Source organism: Arachis ipaensis, chromosome B10, assembly GCF_059453495.1.
Source record: "Arachis ipaensis isolate K30076 ecotype BB chromosome B10, ASM5945349v1, whole genome shotgun sequence".
Classification (NCBI taxonomy): Eukaryota; Viridiplantae; Streptophyta; class Magnoliopsida; order Fabales; family Fabaceae; genus Arachis; species Arachis ipaensis.
This window is the reverse complement of record NC_142435.1, coordinates 61,545,176-61,565,758: the sequence shown is the minus strand read 5'-3', so window position 1 is coordinate 61,565,758 and position 20,583 is coordinate 61,545,176. Positions and strand designations below refer to the sequence as shown.

Sequence of the window (20,583 nt, the reverse complement as noted above, 5' to 3'; positions counted from 1 at the left end):
CCCCCACCCACTAAAATTCAGATTTTCCTACCCATATTCCCCCCCATTAATTCGAAACCCCAACCATACCCTCCCTATAAATACCCCCTCATTCCATTTATCCCACACACTACTAATACATGTTTAGCCCTCACTTGGCCAAATTACTCTTCCCCCTCCATCTCAATCCATTTTCTTCTTCTTCTACTCTATTCTTCTCTTTTGTTTCTTTTTGCTCGAGGACAAGCAAAGCTTTTAAGTTTGGTTTGGAAAAGCCTTGCCTTTTGCTTTCCATTCCTACTTATGGCACCCAAGGCTGCAGAACCCTCTAGAAAGAGGAAAGGAAAGGCAGTAGCTACCACCTCCGAATCTTGGGAGATGGAGAGATTCATCACCAAAGCCCACCAAGACCAGTTTTATGAAGTAGTGGCAAATAAAAAGGTGATTGATGAACGGATTTCTTTTGACGGCTTAGAATTCTCAAATGAAAGCTCGTTGCAATATAGTTTCTAAACCAACACTAATCCTTTCATACAAAAATTTGTTTGTCACAAGTAACAAACACCTAAATTTATAAACCGAAGTATTGAACCTCGGGTCGTTCTTCCTAGGAATTGCAATAAAGTGTGTTGTTATTGGTTATGAGGTATGTTTTGGGGTTTTTGATAAGAGGTATGAAATGTAAATGACAATGAAAATAAACTAACAACTACAAAGGTCTTGGCAAAGGTTGGTGGTCAAGGATCTCTATCCTTATCACTAACCACAACATGAGAATTGGCAATGATCAATCCCACTAAGTCAACCCCTAACTAATAGTAGAGGAATGTCAAGTGAGCTATATCAATCCAAGTCCATAAGTCCTAGTTCTACACCAAATCAATTTGTGAGATCTAGCGTTAATGGCTCCCAATTGTCAATCACTTGGACATTAGTAACTCAAGAGTTCCTAAGTTACCTTCCCAAGCCAAGAGTACTAAAATCTACTCTAAATCCAACCAAGCATTTTATCAAACACTTAGAAGGCATAAAAGTAAAGCATAGTAAATTGCAAGAATTAAAGGAATCTACAACTACAAAAGTAAGAGATTAACAATAGAAAGGCAAAACAATAGAAAAGTAAACTCATAACTAAAAGAAGCATTTTAACAAATACATAGAAGGCAATAAAAGTAAATAACATGAATTGCAAGAATTAAAGAGAGATCTAACTAGAATAGCAAGAGATCAACAATAGAAAAGGAAAACAATCATGAAACAACAAAGAACTTATCAATTGTATTGAAAAAGAAATGTAGATCTACAAAAGAAAGTTCATAAACTACAACTAACAATACAAAGAAATTACAAGAGAAGAAGAATTCTACAACTACAAGAGAATAATTAGGGAAGAAAAAGGAAAATTAGAAGAGGAAAAGAAGTAGATCTAGATCTAAAACCTAATCCAAATTCTAGAGAAAAGTGAGAGCTTCTCTCTCTAAAACTAACTAAAACTAATTATAAAACTTAAACTATGACTAATGATCAAAAGTATGTTAATTCTCCTTCAATCCTTGGCTTAAATAGCATCAGAAATGAGTTAGATTGGGCCCACAAGGCTTTAGAATTCGCTGGCCACGAGTTGCATTAAGTAAATCATGTGCACCCATCGGCGTGTACACGTACCGTGCACGTACGCGCCTCTATCCACGATACACTATAGCAAATCTTATATCATTTCGAAGCCCCGGATGTTAGCTTTCTAACACAACTAGAACCGCATCATTTGGACCTCTTTAGCTCAAGTTATGGTCGATTAAGTGCAACGAGGTCAGCTTGATAGCTTTTGTGATTCCTTAACTTCTTCACGAGTTCTCCATTTCTGCATGCTTTTCCTTCATTCTCTTGATCCAATCTTTGCCTCCTAAACCTGAAATCACTTAACAAACATATCAAGGCACCTAATGGAATCAAGGGTAAATCAAGATTAAACAATTAAGGGCCTAAAAAGCATGTTTTCACACTTAAGCACAAATTAGGAGACAATCATGAAACCATGCTATTCCATTGAATTAATGTGGGTAAAAGGTTATAAAATCCCCTAAATTAAGCACAAGATAAACCCTACAAAGGGGGTTTATTAGTGATCCCTGAGGTCCCTTTTAAGTTTAAGAAAAATGAGTATCCAGAGATCCGACGTGAAATCCGGAGATGAGGTTGGGAAGTCCTAACCAATCCCATCCAATAGGTTAGGATCTTAATGGTGCAAGAGTTCTATGCTAATGCATGGTTCATGGAAAACCATGACATTAGTGTGAACCTACATCCTAAAAATTGGAGCACCATGGTCCGAGGGAGAATCTTAGACTTTAGCCCGGAAAGTGTGAGGTTGGCGTTCAACTTACCTTTGATGCAAGGAGACCCACATGCTTACACTAGAAGGGTCAATTTTGATCAAAGGCTGGATCAAGTATTCTCAGACATCTGTGTGGAAGGAACACAGTGGAAAAGGGATTCCCAAGGCAAGCCTATCCAACTAAGAATGGTTGACCTTAAGCCCATAGCTAGAGGATGGTTGGAATTTATATAATACTCTATCTTCCCTACTAGCAACGGGTCCAAAGTGACCATAGACCGAGCCATCATGATCCATGGTATCATGGTCGAAGAGGAGGTGAAAGTACATGAGGTGATACCTCAAGAGTTGTACAAAGTGGCAGACAAGCACTCCACCCAAGCAAGGTTAGCTTTCCCTCATCTTATCTGTCACCTATGCAATTCAACTGGAATTGTCATAGAAGATGACACTCCAATTGAGGAGGACAAGCCCGTCACTAAAAGAAGGATGGAGCATACTAGAGAGTTGGCACATGAATCACAACATGAGCATGTGGAGCCGCCTCAACATGAGATCCCTAAAATGCCTCAAGGGATGTATTTTCCTCCTCAAAGCTATTGGGATCAATGGCATACTTCGATGGGAGAATTAAGCTCCAACATAAATCAGCTGAGGATGGAGCCTCAAGAGCATCCCACCATCCTCAATGAAATTAGATAAGATCAAAGAGTTATAAGGGAAGAACAATATAGACAAGGGCGTGACATTGAAGACATCAAGCACTCTATTGGATTCTCTAGAGGAAGTGGTAGTCGCCGTCATTAAGGTGGTCTCGTTCCATTACCCCTTGCTTTTATGTCATTTTTCTATTTTTCATAATGTTTTATTGTCTGTTCTCGTGCTTTTATTTCATGATCATTTCTATCTATGTCTTAAAGTTATAACATTTTTCATATATCTCTCACCTTACTTAAAAGAAAAATTTATTTAAAAAAGAAAATTAAGATGCATGAATTCTAAGTTTTATCTTAAGAATTGTTCAATTATCTTGATGTGGTGGTATTGCTTTTATTTTCTAAATGCATGAATAAACAGTGCATGTTTGAAATTAGAATTAAGAATGTTGACTCTTGAAAGAATGATGACAAAGGAGAAGTATAATTGGTAATCTGAAAAATTCAAAAAATTGATTCTTGAAGCAAGAAAAAGTAGCAAAAAAAAAAGTAATAAAAGAAAAAAAAAAAAAAATATATATATATATATATATATATATATATATATATATATATATATATATATATATATGCTTATTCGAAAGAAACAAAAAAGAAAAGCAAGCTGAAAAAAAAAGAAGAAGCAGAAAGAGCCAATACCTCTTTAAACCAAAAGGCAAGAGCAAAAAGTCAATAACCCTTTAAACCAAAAGGCAAGGGTAAAAGGATCCAAGGCTTTGAGCATCAATGGTTAGGAGGGCCTAAAAGGAATAAAATCTTGGCCTAAGTACTCCAAAGGAATAGTGTCCCTAACTATATGCTTGTGGTGTGAAGGTGTCAAGAAAAAAGCTTGAGACTGAACATTTAAAGTCGTGATCCAAATCAAAAAGAGTGTGCTTAAGAACTCTGTGACACCTCTATTTGGGGATTCTAGCAAAGCTGAATCACAAGCCAAAAGGGTTCACCCAGTTAAGTGTCTATGGCATTTATATATACAGTGGTAATACTGGAAAACAAAGTGTTTAGGGCCACGGCCAAGACTCTAAAAAGTTATGTTCAAGATTAAAAAAAAACTAAACCAGGAGAGTCAATAATATCATCTGGATTCTAAGTTCTTAAAGAGGCCAACACTTCTGAGTTTCAATGGATAGTGAGATGCCAAAACTGTTCAGAAGCAAAAAGCTACTGAGTCCAGCTCATCTAATTAAAACTGAGCTTCATTGAAAACTCTAAGATTTATTGTATCATACTTTTCTTTTTATCCTACTTTGTTTTTAGTTGCTTGGGGACAAGAAACAGTTTATGTTTGGTGTTGTGAGAGCGGATATTTCATACGCTTTTTGGAATCATTTTCATATAGTTTTTAGCATGTTTTGTTTAAGTTTTATTATATTTTCATAGGTTTTGGTGTAAAATTCACATTTTTAGTTTCTACTATGAGTTTTTTGTTTTATGGTGATTTCAGGTATTTTCTGGCTAAAATCTAAGAGTTTTGACAAAGTCTGATTCAGAGGCAAGGAAAGCATAGCAGATGCTATTAGGATCTGACCTCCGTGCATTCAAGTAAGCATTTCTGGAGCTACATATATCCAAATAGAGTTTTCTAAATGGCTTTGGAAATTTAACATCTAGGGCTTTCCAGTAATATATAATAGTTCATACTTGTCTTTGAAGATGAAGGCCCAAAATTGGCATTCAACGCCAGCCATCCACCCCAGTCCTGGCGTCAAACGCCCACAGAGAGGTGGCCAGCATCCAATGCCCAAAGGGGAGTCCAAAGGGGGCTTTCAATGCCCAAGAGCCTTACTAGCACATGGAGACACCCTTAGCTCAGTCCAAACACTCACCAAGTAGGGCCCGGAAGTGGGTTTTCGTGCTACAAGCTAAGCCTATCATATTTCTGTAATCCTTAGTTACTATATTAGTATATATAGGAGAAGATCAACCATGTTTAGAATCTCTCTCCAGCATATAATATTTTTGAACACCATTATGTGTAGTATGAGCCACTAAACCTCTTAGGTTAAGGTTAGGAGCTCTGCTGAGTTTTATGGATTAATAAAAGTGTGGGAATCCGTGCACCAAGTACGCACTTGCTTTGATGCGTACGCACACTCGCATTTTTTACAATCATGCATACGCATAGTCAGGCATGCGTGCGCACAAATGTAATCATGTTCCTCATTAAAGAAAACACGCTCGGGGCGATTTATGGAGCTGTTACCAAAGCCCAATCAAACTCATTTCTAAACATGGTTGAGTTTAGAAGCATGCTTTATGTCATATTCTAGAGAGAGAAGCTCTCTCTTCTCAATAGAATTAGGGTAGATTTAGGATAGATTTCTCTTAGGTTTAGATTTTAATTGTTGCTTTGATTTAGTTTTCTTGCAATTTCTTGTTGTTACATTTTGTTCTTTTCGTTTTATTTTCTATTTCTTTTATTTTGTTGCTCTTATGTTCGTGACTCTTGTTGATTTTAATTTCCATTATTAAAATTTATGTTTTCATGTTTCTTATTGTTTAATTAATTTGTTATTATCATTTTCTTGGATTGAGTAGTTGTAGAATTTATTATTTCTTGCAATTTTACTATGCTTTCATTTTAGGCCTTCCAAGTGTTTAATAAAATTCTTGGTTGGATTTTAGAGTAGATTTTTGTATTCTTGGCTTGGGTTGATGATGCACCACTATTTCGTGGTATATTTTGTGCTTAATTTAGGTGGATTTCATCCAATATTCCCACATTTATTCAATAAAATGGGATGGTTTCAGGATTGTTTCCTAAATTTTGCTTAAGTGTAAAAACATGTTTTTTAGGCCCTTAATTTGCTAATTTTAATTCACCTTTGATTCCACTAGATGCCTTGATGTGTTTTGTTGGTAAATTCAGGCTGAAAAGGATAGGAATGGATCAAAGGAGTGAAGAGAAAAGCATGCAACTAGAGGAATCATAGAAAATCAAGGATTTGGAGTGCTTACACCAACGCGTGCGCGTAGCAGATGCGCACGCGTGGATGTGGAGTCGCATGGCGACACGTACGCGTACATGACGCGTACGCGTGGACAGCAAAAAGCCAAGCAACGCGTACGCGTGACCCACGCATACGCGTCGATGCTCGCACGTGACTTCATTAAAGTGAAAATACTGGGGGCAATTTCTGTGCTTCCCAATCCCAAATCCAACTCACTTCTGAGCATATTACATGCAGAAATCAAGAGGAGTCAAACGGGGGAGGGGGGGCACATAGTTTAGTTTAGAGTTAGTTTCTAGAGAAAGAATCTCTCTCTTATCTCTAGAATTAGGTTAGAGGTAGATTATGGTTTCTTAGATCTAGGTTAAATTCTTGCTTTGATTTACTTTTCCTTTACAATTTCTTGTTCTTCTACCTTTAGTCTCTCTAGTTTAGCATTTAATTCTTGTAATTCTTCACTTTGTTGTTGAACTATTGTTTCTTCTATTTTTCTCCTTAATGTAATTTATGTTTTATGTTTCTTTATTGTTGATTTGATTTGTTGTTGTTAATTCCCTTGCAATTGAGTAGTTGTAGATTTATTTCTCTTGCAACTTAACTTTTCTTTCCTTTTACGCCTTCCAAGTGTTTGACAAAATGCTTGGAAGGATGCTAGAGTAGATTTTTCTCCTCTTGGCTTTGGTTGAGTAATTGGAGACTCTTGAGTTATCAAACTCTTTTGTTGATTGATAATTGAAAGTTTCTAATTGACTTGAATGACACTAACTCTAGTCTTTCCTTAGGATTTGACTAGGACGTTTGGACTCAAGTTGATTTATCTACTTAACTTTCCTTCGTAGTTAGAGGTTGACTAAGTGGTAGTAATGAACAATTCTTGTCACAATTGATGATGATAATGAGGATATGACTTCTAATTCCATACCTTGCCAAGAGCTTTCTTAGCTATTAGTTTAATTCTTGCCATTTACTCTTCATGTTCCTTATCCAAAACCCCAAAATATACATCTCATAACCAATAACAAGAACACTTCCCTGTAATTCCTTTGAGAGATGACCCGAGGTTTGAATACTTCGGTTATTTTTATTGGGGTTTGTACTTGTGACAAATAATTTTTTGCATGAGAGGATTATTTGTTGGTTTAGAAACTATACTTGCAACGAGAATTCAATTGTGAAATTCTATACCATCAAAAATCCACTCATCAAAATGGCGCCGTTACCGGAGAATCACAAATGTGCGATTGTTATTGGTTATTGTATATATATGAATATTGTGAATATGTTTGCCTTTTGTTTCTTTGTTAGTTCTTGCTAGTTTTAGGATTTGGTTTTCTTTGTTTCTTATTTGATTTTGTTTGCACTTTCTCTTGCTACTATGAATTCTCATCACTTTGGCTATGAGTGTGGTTACAATTATGTTGTAGGAAATGGAGATTACAATGAGGATATGTATCAAGGATGGAACAATCAAGGTTGGGAGGAGACTCAAGCTTATGGACAATCTTCTTGGCAGCAACCTCCTTGATAAGCCCCATTTTTAGGGTTTATCTTGTATAGATTTTGAGGGTGTTATCAATGATCTCTCACACTCATTCATATAAAAATGCATGATTTTTTGTTCCTTTCCCAACTTTGCTTCTTGGATGAAAACATGCCTCTTTTGCATTAAATTAGATATATTTGAATCCTCCTCTATTACCATTTGATGTCGTGATCCATTTGTTAAGTGATTCCAGAGTTCTTAGGGCAAGGATGGCTTAGAAGAGAAAAAGGAAGCATGAATGAAGGGAAGGAGCATGGAAAATGAAGTTTTGGAGCTTGATCAGCGATGCGCACGCGTACCTTGTATGTACGCGTGGATGCGCGCCACCAAGATCGGTGCGACGAAGCCAAAGCCAGAGCAGGCACATCTTCATGGCTAGGCCAGATCCTCAGGGATGCGCACGCATGCTTGACGTGTGGGCATGGATTGCAAAGCCCCAGGGACGTGTACGCGTTCTGTGCGCGTACACGTCGATGCCGCATGTGACTTTTTAAGAGAAAACATGATTGGCGATTTCAGGGTAGTTACAGACCCTGTTTGGAGCAGAATTTTGGCGGGAAAAGGCATAAGAAGACCAAGGATTGAAGGGATCCACATCTATTGACTCATTTTTAGATATTTTAGTTGGAAGTTACATTTTGTAGGAGAGAGAAACTCCAACTTCTCTCTAGCTTCTCTCTAGGGTTAGCTTCTCAAATTTCCAATTCTCTTGTAATCATTTGTGAAATCTATTATCAATTCACACTTCATTGCTTCAAATTATAGATCTAGATTCTACTCTTTTCAATTTAGTTCTTGTTGTTCAAGTTACTTGTGGATCTTAGCTTTTGGATGTTGTTACTTCTATTTCTATTGATACATTGAGGTAATTCAAGTTCTTAGGCTTCAATTGTTTGATTGTTGTTAATCTCTTGTAGTGGATACTTTTGAATTCAAGTTTATTCTCAATTTTATAATGTCTCTCATCATTGCTCTCCAAGTGTTTGAGTAAATGCCAACTTTAACTATGGAGTAGACTTTTCTTACTTGCCTTGGAAGTTGAGATATTAGAGACACTTGAATTGTTGATGTCCTTTGTTGATTATCAATTGTAGGTTGCTAATTAGTTTGAATGTCACTAAAGCTAGACTTCCCTAGGGTTAGACTAGGACTTGTGAACTCAAATTGATTACTTTCACTTGACATTCCTTCATACTAGAGGTTAACTAAGTGAAGCAATAACTAATTGTAATTCCAATTGATAGAGATAATAATGATAGGAAGTCCAATTCTCACTTCTAGCCAAGGCTTTTATATAGCATTACTTTCATTCACACCACTAGCTTGTCTTTTTTCTTATATGAAACTACCAAACACCAATATACTTTCTAACCAACAATGTGCATCTTGGAGCACTCCTAGGGAGAACGACTCGGGACTAACACTCTCGATTCTTAGTTTTAAATTGTTTGATGTGGAATTGTGTGTCGGTTGGGACTATACTACGATTGGATTTATTGATAAATTCTATACCGGAATAAAATCACTCATCACTCCTCCGGTCTCTTATAGTATAATTCCACTCCTAATGCATATCAATCCAATAGCTATGATGGATCTCCTTGTAGTTACCAATAAGCCCCACCATATGCTTATGAACACCATCCTCAACATAACTCTCAACTATACTCACAAGCCTCTTGATGAGCAGATAATTTATACGCTTTTTGGCATTGTTTTTAGTATGTTTTTAGTATGTTTTAGTTAGTTTTTATTATATTTTTATTAGTTTTTAAATAAAAATGATATTTCTGGACTTTACTATGAGTTTGTGTGTTTTTATGTGATTTCAGGTATTTTCCGGCTGAAATTGAGGGAACTGAGCAAAAATCTGATTTAGAGGTTGAAAAAGGACTGCAGATGCTGTTGGATTCTGACCTCCATGCACTCGAAGTGGATTTTCTGGAGCTACAGAAGCCCAATCGGTGGGCTCTCAATTACGTTGGAACTTAGACATCCTGGACTTTCTAGCAATATATAATAGTCCATACTTTGCTCGAGATTTGATGGCCCAAACCGGCGTTCCAAGTCAGTATAACAATTCTGGCGTCAAAACGGCAGAACTGGCATAAAAGCTGGAGTTAAACGCCCAAACTAGCACAAAAGCTGGTGTTTAACTCCAAGAAAAGTCTCTACATGTGAAAGCTTCAATGTTCAGCCCAAGCACACACCAAGTAGGCCCGGAAGAAGATTTCTGCATTAATTACTCATTTCTGTAAACCCTAGGCTACTAGTTTTCTATAAAGAGGACCTTTTGCTATTGTATTTGAACACACTTTTCATATACTTTTGATCTTGGTTATTCTGGTTCCCCCTTGGGGCCGAAGCCAATGACCACTATTTTCACTTATGTATTTTTAACGGTGGAGTTTCTACACCCCACAGATTAAGGTGTGGAGCTCTGTTGTTCCTCATGAATTAATGCAAAGTACTATTGTTTTTCTATTCAACTCAAGTCTATTTCTTATTCCAAGATATTCACTCGCACTTCAACCTGATGAATGTGATTATCCATGACACTAATCATCATTCTCACCTGTGAATGCGTGCCTGACAACCACCTCCGTTCTACATTCGATTGTGTGTATATCTCTTAGCCTCCTAGTTCATGATGCATGGTTGCCTCGCCTGACAACTGAGCCTTCCATTCCATGAGATCAGAGTCTTCGTGGTATAGGTGAGAATCAATTGGCAGTATTCTTGAGATCTGGAAAGTGTAAACCTTGTCTGTGGTATTCTGAATAGGATCTAGGAAGGGATGACTGTGATGAGCTTCAAACTCGTGAGTGTTGGGCATAGTGAGAAACGCAAAAGGATCAATGGATCCTATTCCAACATGATCGAGAACCGACAGATGATTAGCCATGCGGTGACAGCGCACTTGGACCATTTTCACTGAGAAGACGGAAGGTAGCCATTGACAACGGTGAAACCCAACATAAAGCTTGCCATGGAAAGGAGTATGAATGATTGGATGAAGACAATAGGAAAGCAGAGGTTCAGAAGGAACAAAGCATCTTCATACGCTTATATGAAATTCTCACCAATGAATTACATAAGTATCTCTATCTTATTTTATATTTTAATTATCTTAAACTCCATAACCATTTAAATCCGCCTAACTGAGATTTACAAGATGACCATAGCTTGCTTCAAGCTGACAATCTCCGTGGAATCGACCCTTACTCACGTAAGGTTTATTACTTGGACGACCCAGTGCACTTGCTGGTTAGTTGTGCGGAGTTGTGACAAAGAGTTGAGATTACAATTGTGCGTACCAAGTTGTTGGCGCCATTGATGATCACAATTTCATGCACCAAGTTTATGGCGCCGTTGCCGGGGAATGTTCGAGTTTGGACAACTGACGGTTCATCTTGTTGCTCAGATTAGGTAATTTTATTTTATGTTTAAGCTTTTTGCTTCTTATTTTCGAAAAAAATCTCAAAAAAACAATATTTATTCTATATTCTTCAGAATTTTTAAGAATGAATTCTAGAGTTTCATGATGATCTGTTGAAGTCTGGTTGGCTGTGAAGCCATGTCTAATCTTTTGGACCGAGGTTTCAACCTATCACCACAAGAGCTTGTTGATTTCTATCAATCTTGCTGTTGAATGTAATGATCTGCTAAAGCATGGCTGGCCATTGGCCATGTCTAGTGTTTTGGACCGAAGCTTTCACTAAAAGCTTGGCTGGCTAGTAAGCCATGTCTAATTCCTGGACCGAAGTTTTAGACTAATATTCCATGATTCCTGGAATTCTCATTAAAAATTTTGAATACCTTATTTTCTCTTTTTCCAATTAATTTTCGAAAAATTACAAAAAAAAATTTAAAATCACAAAAACCAAAAATAATTTGTGTTTCTTGTTTGAGTCTAGTGTCAATTTTTAAGTTTGGTGTCAATTGCATGTCTTTATTCTTCTTGCATTTTTCGAATATATGAGTTTTGTTCTTCCTTAATCTTCAAGATGTTCTTGATGATTTCCTTGCTCTGATCTTTAAATTCTCTTGTTTTGTGTGTTTTGTTGTTTTTCATATGCATTCTCAATTTGTTGTTATCCCTAGTATACAAACTTATAAGTTTGGTGTCTTGCATGCATTATTTGTTTTGATCTTGATTTTCCATGATTAGTTTCATTTTGTTGTTTCTCATCATTAAAAAAAATTCAAAAATTTTCAAAATTATGTCTATTCAAGTCAATAATACAGAGAATTGATGATTCAGAACATGCAGTAGAGGAATTACACAGAAAAAGCTGGGCGTTCAAAACGCCCAATGAGGAAGGAAAACTGGCATTTAAACGCAAGCCAGGGTACCTGGCTGGGCGTTAAACTCCCAAAAGGGTAGAGTTTTGGGCGTTAAACACCAGAATGGATACCATTCTGGGTGTTTAACGCCAGGATGGCACTAGAGGGAAGATTTTATTTTTAATTCAAATCTTTTTCAAATTTTCATAATTTTTCAAAATCAATTCTTTTTCAAATCATATCTTTTCAATCATATCTTTTCAAAATTAAATCCTTTCCATTTTTTACTATTTTCGAAAATCCTTGCTACAATTAATGATTTAATTCAAAATTTTCAAGTTGTTACTTGCCTATTAAGAAAGGATCAAATTTTAAATTCTAGAATCATATATTTTAATTTCTTGTTAGTTAAGTAATCAACTTTAATTTTAAAAATTTCTTTTTTTTTAAATTGATTATCAATCATATCTTCTCAATCATATCTTCTCAACCACATCTTTTTCAAAATTAATTTTCAATCATATCTTTTTGATTTCAAAATCTTTTTCAAAAACCACTTAACTACTTTTTCAATTTTAATTTTCGAAAATCATCAATTAATTTTTTAAAGTTTCTTTTAATTATTTCAAAATCTTTTTAAATTTAATTTCGAAAATTCTTCCCCTCTTCTCACATCCTTCTATTTAAGGACTAACACTCCTCCACTATTAGCAATTCGGACTCTCTCTCTCTATAAGTTCGAATTCTCTCCTCTCTACCTCCTACTTCTATTCTTCTTTTCCTCTGACACCTCAAGGAATCTCTATACTGTAACATAAAGGATTCCATACTTTCTTCTCCTCTCTTTCATATGAGCAGGAGCAAGGACAAAGGCATTCTTGTTGAAGCTGATCCTGAACCTGAAAGGACCTTGAAGGAAAAGCTAAGAGAAGCTAAAGCACAACTCTCTGTAGAGGACCTAACAGAATTTTTCAAACAAGAAGAAGACATGGCAGCCGAAAATAACAACAATGCCAACAATGCAAGGAAGGTGCTTGGTGATTTTACTACACCTACTCCCGACTTCTATGGGAGAAGCATCTCTATCCCTGCCATTGGAGCAAACAACATTGAGCTTAAGCCTCAATTAGTTTCTCTGATATAACAGAATTGCAAGTTTCATGGACTTCCATTGGAAGATCCTCATTAGTTCTTGGCTGAATTCTTGCAAATCTGTGACGCTATTAAGACCAATGGGGTTGATCCCGAGGTCTATAGGCTTATGCTTTTCCCCTTTGCTGTAAGAGACAGAGCTAGGACATGGTTGGACTCACAACCTAAAGAAAGCCTGAACTCTTGGGAAAAGCTGGTCAATGCCTTCTTGGCAAAATTCTTTCCACCTCAAAAAAATTGAGTAAACTTAGAGTGGAAGTCCAGACCTTCAGACAGAAGGAAGGTGAATCCCTCAATGAAGCTTGGGAAAGATACAAACAATTGATCAGAAGGTGTCCTTCTGATATGCTTTCAGAATGGAGCATCATAGGTATCTTCTATGACGGTCTGTCTGAACTGTCCAAGATGTCATTGGACAGCTCTGCAGGAGGATCTCTTCATCTGAAGAAGATGCCTGCAGAAGCTCAGGAACTCATTGAAATGGTTGCAAATAACCAATTCATGTACACTTCTGAAAGGAATCCTATGAATAATGGGACAACTCAGAAGAAAGGAGTTCTTGAGATTGACACTCTGAATGCCATATTGGCTCAGAACAAAATATTGACTCAGCAAGTCAATATGATTTCTCAAAGTCTGTCTGGAATGCAAGCAGCAATAGGTAGTACCAAAGAAGCTTCATCTGAAGAAGAAGCTTATGATCCTGAGAATCCAGCAATGAAAGAGGTGGATTACATGGGAGAACCCTATGGAAACACCTATAATCCTTCATGGAGAAATCATCCAAATCTCTCATGGAAGGACCAACAGAGGCCTCAACAAGGCTTCAACAACAGTAATGGTGGAAGAAATAGATTAGCAATAGCAAACCTTTTCCATCATCTTCTCAGCAACAGACAGAGAATTCTAAGCAGAGCCACTTTGACTTAGCAACTGTAGTCTCTGATCTAATTAAAACCACTCAAAGTTTCATGACTGAAACAAGGTCCTCCATTAGAAATTTAGAGGCACAAGTGGGTCAGCTGAGTAAGAAAGTTATTGAACTCCCTCCTAGTACTCTCCTAAGTAATACAGAAGAAAATCCAAAAAGAGAGTGCAAGGCCATCAACATAACCCACACGGCCGAACCTGGAGAGGAGGAAGAGGCAGTGATTTCTACTGAGGAAGACCTCAATGGACGTCCAATGGCCTCCAAGAAGTTCCCTAATGAGGAACCATGGGAATCTGAGGCTCATACTGAGACCATAGAGATTCCATTGAATTTACTTCTGCCATTCATGAGCTATGATGAGTATTCTTCCTCTGAAGAGGATGAAGATGTTACTGAAGAGTAATTTGCCAAGTACCTTGGAGCAATCATAAAGCTTAATGCCAAGTTATTTGGTGATGAGACTTGGGAGGATGAACCCCCTTGCTCACCAAAGAACTGGATGACTTGACTAGGTAGAGATTACCTCAGAAGAGATAGGATCCTGGAAAGTTCTCAATACCTTGTACCATAGGCACCATGACCTTTGAGAAGGCTCTGTGTGACCTAGGGTCAAGTATAAACCTCATACCACTCTCTATAATGGAGAAGCTAGGGATCCTTGAGGTACAAGCTGCAAGAATTTCACTAGAGATGGCAGACATTTCAAGGAAACAGGCTTATGAACTTGTAGAGGATGTCTTGGTAAAGGCTGAAGGCCACTACATCCCTGCTAATTTCATAATCCTAGACACTTGGAAGTGTATGGATGAATCCATCATCCTTGGCAGACCCTTCCTAGCCACAGTAAAAGCTGTGATTGATGTTGACAGAGGAGAATTGGTCTTTCAAATGAATGAGGACTCCCTTGTGTTTAAAGCTCAAGGATCTTCCTCTATAACTATGGAAATGAAGCATGAAAAGCTTCTCTCAATGCAAAGTCAAATAGAGCCCCCACATTCAAACTCTAAGTCTGGTGTTGGGAGGCCATCACCATGCTCTGAGTATCTGTGAGGCTCTATGAGAACCCACTGTCAAGCTATTGACATTAAAAAGAAGCTCTTGTTGGGAGGCAACCCAATTTTATTTAATCATATCTATTTATTTTCTATTGTTATTTTATGTTTTCTGTAGGTTGATGATCATGTGAAGTCACAAAAACAACTGAAAAAGCAAAAACAGAACGAACAAAAGTATTAAAAATAGCACACCATGGAGGAGAAGCTTACTGGCGTTTAAACGCTAGTAAGGGTAGCAAAATGGGCGTTAAACACCCAGTCTGGCACCATTATGGGCGTTTAACGCCAGAAAGGGGCACAGAACTGGCGTTTAACGCCAGTAAGGGGCACATAATTACGTTTAACGCCAGAAATGGGGAGCAACCTGGCATTTAACGCCAGGATTGGCACTCCAAGCTGCGTTTACACGCCAACATGGTGCAAGGATGAGAAATCCTTGACACCTCAGGATCTGTGGACCCCACAGGATCCCTACCTACCTCATCTCTCTCTCTTCTTCACACCTTCCCCAAATACCCTTCACCAATCACCTTAATACCTCTTCCCCAAAAACCCCCCTCCATCTCCTCTATTTCTTCTTCTTCTACTCTTTTCTATCTTCTTTTACTCGAGGACGAGCAAAACTTCTAAGTTTGGTGTGGTAAAAGTGTTGCTTTTTATTTTTCCATAACCATTTATGGCACGAAAGGCCGGAAAAACCTCTAGAAAGGGAAAGGAAAGGCAAAAGCTTCCGCCTCGAGTCATGGGAGATGGAGAGATTCATCTCAAGGGTGCATCAAGACCACTTCTATGAAGTTATGGCCAAGAAGAAGGTGATCCCCGAGGTCCCTTTCAAGCTCAAAAAGGGCGAATATCCGGAGATCCGACATGAGATTCGAAGAAGAGGTTGGGAAATTCTCAACAACCCCATTCAACAAGTCAGAATCTTAACGGTTCAAGAGTTCTATGCCAATGCATGGATCCCCAAGAACCATGATCAAAGTGTGAACCTAGACCCAAAGAATTGGCTCACAATGGTCCGGGGGAAATGCTTAGATTTCAGTCCAGAAAATGTAAGGTTGGCATTCAACTTGCCCATGATGCAAGAAGATGCATGCCCCTACACTAGAAGGGTCAACTTTGATCAAAGGTTGGACCAAGTCCTAATAGACATTTATAAAGAGGGCGCTCAATGGAAGAGAGATTCAAGAGGGAAGCCAGTTCAACTAAGAAGGCATGACCTCAAGCCCGTGGCTAAGGGATGGTTGGAGTTCATCTAACGCTCAATCATTCCTACTAGCAACCGGTCTGAAGTTACTATAGACCAGGCTATCATGATCCATAACATCATGATTGGAGAGGAAGTAGAAGTTGATGAGGTTATATCCCTAGAACTCTACAAGGTGGCAGACAAGTCCTCTACTTTGGCATGGTTAGCCTTCCCTCATCTTATTTGTCACCTCTGCAATTCAGCTGGAATTGACATAGAGGAAGACATCCTCATTGATGAGGACAAGCCCATCACTAAGAAAAGGATGGAGCAAACAAGAGAGCCCACTCATGGACAAGAGCATGAGGAAATTCCTCATCATGAAATCCCTGAGATGCCTCAAGGGATGCATTTTCCTCCACAAAACTATTGGGAGCAAATCAACACCTCCCTAGGAGAATTAAGTTCCAATATGGGACAACTAAGGGTGGAGCACCAAGAGCATTCTATCCTCCTCCATGAAATTAGAGAAGACCAAAGAGCCATAAGGGAGGAGCAACAAAGGCAAGGAAGAGATATAAAGGAGCTCAAGCACTCCATAAGATCTTCAAGAGGAAGAACAAGCCGCCATCACTAAGGTGGACCCGTTCTTTAATTTTCTTGTTCTTATTTTTCTGTTTTTCAAAAATTATGCTTTTTGTTTATTTGTGTTTGTGTCTTATTACATGATCATTAGTGTCTTAGTGTCTATGCCTTAAAGCTATGAATGTCCCATGAATCCATCACCTTTCTTAAATGAAAAATGTTTTAATTACAAAAGAATAAGAAGTACATGATTTCGAATTCATCCTTGAAATTAGTTTAATTATTTTGATGTTGTGACAATACTTTTTGTTTTCTAAATGAATGCTTGAACAGTGCATATTTTTTATTGTTGTTTATGAATGTTAAAATTGTTGGCTCTTGAAAGAATAAAGAAAAAGGAGAAATATTATTTGATAATCTAAAAAATCATAAAATTGATTCTTGAGGCAATAAAAAGTAGTGAAAAGCTTGCGAAAAAAAAAAAAAAGAAGAAGAAAAGAAAAAGAAAGAAAAAGAAAAAGCAAGCAGAAAAAGCCAATAGCCCTTTAAACCAAAAGGCAAGGGTAAAATAAAAAGGATCAAAGACTTTGAGAATCAGTGGAAAGGAGGGCCCACAGGAATAAAATCCTGGCCTAAGCAGCTAAACCAAGCTGTCCCTAACCATGTGCTTGTGGCATGAAGGTGTCAAGTGAAAAGCTTGAGACTGAGCGGTTAAAGTCGTGGTCCAAAGCAAAAAGAGTGTGCTTAAGAGCTCTGGACACCTCTAATTGGGGACTCTAGCAAAGCTGATTCACAATCTGAAAAGGTTCACCCAGTTATGTGTTTGTGGCATTTATGTATCTGGTGGTAATACTGGAAAACAAAATGCTTAGGGTCACGGCCAAGACTCATAAAGTAACTATGTTCAAGAATCAACATACTGAACTAGGAGAATCAATAACACTATCTGAATTCTGAGTTCCTATAGATGCCAATCATTCTGAGCTTTAAAGGATAAAGTGAGATGCCAAAATTGTTCAGAAGCAAAAAGCTAATAGCCCCACTCATCTAATTAAGACTGATCTTCATAGATGTTTTTGGAATTCATTGTATATTCTCTTCTTTTTATCCAACTTTATTTTTGGTTGCTTGGGGACAAGCAACAATTTAAATTTGGTGTTGTGATGAGCGGATAATTTATACACTTTTTGGCATTATTTTTAGTGTTTTTAGTATATTTTAGTTAGTTTTTATTATATTTTTATTAGTTTTTAAATAAAAATCACATTTCTAGACTTTACTATGAGTTTGTGTGTTTTTCTGTGATTTCAGGTATTTTTTGGCTGAAATAGAAGGACCTGAGCAAAAATCTGATTCAGAGACTAAAAAAGGACTGCAGATGCTATTGGATTCTGACCTCCCTGCACTCGAAGTAGATTTTCTGGAGCAAACCGACGTTCCAAGTCAGCATAAGAATTTTGGCGTCAAAACGCCAGAACTAGCATAAAAGCTGGAGTTAAACGCCCAAACTGGCACAAAAGCTGGCGTTTAACTCCAAGAAAAGTCTCTACATGTGAAAGCTTTAATGCTCAGCCCAAGCACACACCAAGTGGGCCCGGAAGAAGATTTCTGCATTAATTACTCATTTCTGTAAACACTAGGCTACTAGTTTTCTATAAATAGGACCTTTTGCTATTGTATTTGAACACACTTTTCATATACTTTTGATCTTGGTTATTCTGGTTCCCCCTCTGGGGTCGAAGCCAATGACCACTATTTTCACTAATGTATTTTCAACGGTGGAGTTTCTACACCCCATAGATTAAGGTGTGGAGCTCTACTGTTCCTCATGAATTAATGCAAAGTACTATTGTTTTTATATTCAACTCAAGTCTATTTCTTATTCCAAGATATTCACTCGCACTTCAACCTGATGACTGTGATGATCCGTGACACTCATCATCATTCTCACCTATGAACGCGTGCCTGACAACCACCTCTGTTCTACCTTCGATTGAGTGTGTATCTCTTAGCCTCCTGGTTCATGATACATGGTTGCCTCGCCTGACAACCGAGCCTTCCATTCTATGAGATCAGAGTCTTCGTGGTATAGGCGAGAATTAATTGGCAGCATTCTTGAGATTCGAAAAGTCTAAACCTTGTCTGTGGTATTCCGAGTAGAATCTGGGAAGGGATGACTGTGACGAGCTTCAAACTCGCGAGTGTTGGGTGTAGTGACAGACGCAAAAGGATCAATGGATCCTATTCCAACATGATCGAGAACCGATAGATGATTAGCCGTGCGGTGACAGCGCATTTGGACCATTTTCACTGAGAGGATGGGAGGTAGCCATTGACAACGGTGAAAACCAATATAAAGCTTGCCATGGAAAGGAGTATGAATGATTGGATGAAGAGAATAGGAAAGCAGAGGATAACCATGACCAACATGGCCGAACCTGGAGAGAGTGAGGAGGACGTGAGTCCCAGTGAGAAAAGCCTCATGGGACATCCTCTGGACAAAAAGAAGTTTCCCTTCGAGGAACCAAAGGAATCTGAGGCTCATACAGAGACCATAGAGATTCCATTGAACTTCCTTCAGCCATTTGGTGCACGAAATTGTGATATCAGGCAACGGCGCCAAAAACTTTGTACGCACGTCTTAATAAATCATTTTTCATTCACAACTTCGATACAACTAACCAGCAAGTGCACTGGGTCGTCCAAGTAATAAACCTTACGTGAGTAAGGGTCGATCCCACGGAGATTGTTGGTATGAAGCAAGCTATGGTCATCTTGTAAATCTCAGTCAGGCGGATAATAGTTGATTATGGAGTTTTCAAAAATAAATGATAAATAAACAGAAAATAAAGATAGAAATACTTATGTATATCATTGGTGAGAATTTCAGATAAGTGTATGGAGATGCATTCGTTCCTCTGAACTTCTGCTTTTCTGCTGTCTTCATCCAATCAATCTCACTCCTTTCCATGGCTGGCTTTATGTAAGGACATCACCATTGTCAATGGCTACTTTTCATCCTCTCTGTGAAAATGGTCTGATGCGCTGTCACTGCATGGCTAATCATCTGGAGGCATCACCGTGGTCAATGGCTGCATCCTATCCTCTTGTGAAAATGGTCCAAATGCTCTGTCACAGCACGGCTAATCATCTGAGGTTCTCGATCATACTAGAATAGGATTCATCCTCCTTTTGCGTCTGTCACTACGCCCAGCACTCTGATGAGTATTTTGGTGAAAAATAAATTTCTCCCAAAACACACAAATCTAACCGGCAAGTGTACCGGGTCGTATCAAGTAATAAAAACTCACGGGAGTGAGGTCGATCCCACAGGGATTGAAGGATTGAGCAATTTTAGCTTAGTGGTTAATTTAGTCAAGCGAATCAAGATTTGGTTGAGTGTTTTGTGATTTGTAGAAATTAAATTGCATGGAAGCAAAAAGAACAGGGAATTAAAATGCTGAATCTTAAGGAACAAGAAATTAAATAGCAGAAACTTAGAATGCAAGAAAAGTAAATTGTGGAATCTTAAAGTGCAAGAAATGTAAATGGCTCGAAATGTAAAGGGGATTGGGAGTTGGATTTGCAGAAATTAAACAAAGAAAAGTAACTTGCATCAAACAAAAGAGTAAAAGAAGGTTTGGGTTGAATCGGATCTTGAAGCAGTAAAATAAATGAACATTGAAAGCAAGCAACAAAATGTGAATTGGGAATTTAGATCTCAGGACCCAGAGACTAGAAAACCAAGTCTAGATCTCAATGCCTTCCTAGATCCAACAAGAATAATTGCAAAGGAAATTGTAAATTGCAAGGAAAGTAGATGAGAATCAAGTAACAGAAACGGAAATTCAATTGCAGTA

General features: G+C 37.9%; 1 non-coding gene across 1 annotated transcript; it reads right to left on the bottom strand.

Annotated features, from left to right (window-relative positions):
• Positions 1-13,206: 13,206 nt before the first annotated feature.
• Positions 13,207-13,314, bottom strand: LOC148580256 (small nucleolar RNA R71). Its single transcript, XR_015899169.1, has one exon. It is a non-coding gene; the product is annotated as a small nucleolar RNA R71 (small nucleolar RNA).
• Positions 13,315-20,583: the final 7,269 nt, after the last annotated feature.